Genomic DNA, 1,852 nt, shown 5'->3' on the forward strand with positions numbered 1-1,852 from the left:
CCTTGTTTTATCACACACAATAATGAAGATCACTGGATTGATGACTCTTGTATTTTGTAACGATTCCGTATGTTTCCACTTTAACTCAGCACCGTGCCAGAGACAAGCAATATGCGTCCGCACGCTACGATTTCTAGCTCCGAACATCGTGGTTAGAATGAAAGCCATGTCACCACGATATTTGTATGTGCTGATTATGTGTTGATGTTTATGAAAATATTGATCCGATCATTTGATAATTGCGTCTTATTTCTTGACCTGTTTCAATGTTTTCATATGTAAGTGTATGTGAGGCAAACTGAGTTAAGTCTATTTAATGAGTAAGCTGTATGCATTTTGGTATGCAAAGTGTGAGTAAACCCTAACATACAAAATATTTGACTGTCTATTTTCTGCAATAGTTCTAAATATTATTCAGATTTCCACATATGTTCTTGAACCACTTTTCACGATTCTTTATTCTGCTGTAAAACTTCCAATTTGTTTAGGTTGTCGATGAATCGAAAATTTAAATGTTGGGAAATTTCTTTGGAATTTTTATATTAAATGATACTCACAAGATGGTTTCCAATGAGAATTTCATCGTCATTTGATGGCAGTGAAGGCAGTGAAGATAGTGCATCTGTGTCCAAGGTCGACGGCTGCTGCACTCCTGAAACTCCAGATACTCCTGTATCATCAGCACCGTGTGGTGGAATTCTCTCAGCAGCTTCGCCTAGCTGCATTAGAAGACAGAACATTTTCTTCCTTGTACCAATCGTGATCATCAAGACTAGGTTGAAATAAATGTACTTATTCTGAAAAACTTATAAATAATATGAATTTGTTTTGTGTAAATGAATTGATTATAAAAGTGAAGAATATCCTTGCGACAGGACGTGGAGGCATGTAGTGATTTGAGACAACGAGGTTCGCACGTCTTCTAGAACTTTGGTTCCCAGATGGTAGTGAGTTTGTCAGCCTTACGCACAGACCGCCCTTTACTCTGAAGAAGATTCCTGGTATTCATTTTTCTGTTAGAGGCGCAGTGGGTTGTAGTTCCATAGTGCGGATGCGAGAATTAAGAAAATTGGAAAAAGTCAATGACCTTATTGAGACCTGACTCCAAGTCCTACATTTTAGTATCATATTGCCTCCACCAACTAACCTACCGTGTAACATGTAGAGTTGTCAGTATGCAACGAGTGCGAGATGGCTGCACATACCAGGGTTATTTTCTGGGTGGAAAGTCGGTTACAACTTTCTCGTTCTTAGGTAGCAGTTACATGATAATGCAAGAAATGTACTAAAATAATGAAGGATCTTTGTTTCCTATTTGGTCCGGTCCCAGATATTACAAGCGTGAGACAAACTCAGATAAACTCGGTTCTGTATGAGGTCTGTGAAGAGACTAATTGAGACGCAGGCAGAGGAATATCCAGTATTGCAGCCGATACCAAGGAACGTCCAATAACACACACAGAACACTATACGCTCTTTTAGGGAACTATGAGGTGCGGAAAAGCGTTACTGTTATACTCGTATTTATTTGTAATGATGGCTTGTATTTGGTCAGTATACATCTAGACCAAAACAAACCCCGTCTGTAGTCACACATACACTACGTGACAGTATGTTGAATTAGTGATTAGAATGAAAGCCATGTCACCACGAATTTTGTATATGTTGATTATGTGTTGGTGTTTATGAAAATATTGATCCGATCATTTGATAATTACGTCTTATCTCTTGACCCTTGTCATTGTTTTCAAATGTAAGTACATTTAAATGAGAGGCAAATTGAGGCAGATCGCTTAATTATTAACCTGTATGTATTTTTGTATGCATAGTGTGAGTAACCCATAACCTACCA

At 38.0% G+C, this 1,852-nt stretch overlaps 1 protein-coding gene across 2 annotated transcripts in view; it reads right to left on the reverse strand.

Annotated features, from left to right (window-relative positions):
• Positions 1 to 563: 563 nt before the first annotated feature.
• LOC111867340 (transcription factor Sp7) overlaps positions 564 to 1,852 on the reverse strand; it is a 12,612-nt gene continuing 11,323 nt past the window's right edge. For both annotated transcript variants that reach the window (XR_004513337.1, XM_033752645.1), the window contains exon 4: positions 564 to 719. The gene's annotated coding sequence lies outside the window, so the exon portion shown is untranslated. The remainder of the gene's footprint in view (positions 720 to 1,852) is intronic.

The sequence above is a fragment of the Cryptotermes secundus genome, unplaced genomic scaffold, assembly GCF_002891405.2.
Source record: "Cryptotermes secundus unplaced genomic scaffold, Csec_1.0 scaffold5603, whole genome shotgun sequence".
NCBI lineage: Eukaryota > Metazoa > Arthropoda > Insecta > Blattodea > Kalotermitidae > Cryptotermes > Cryptotermes secundus.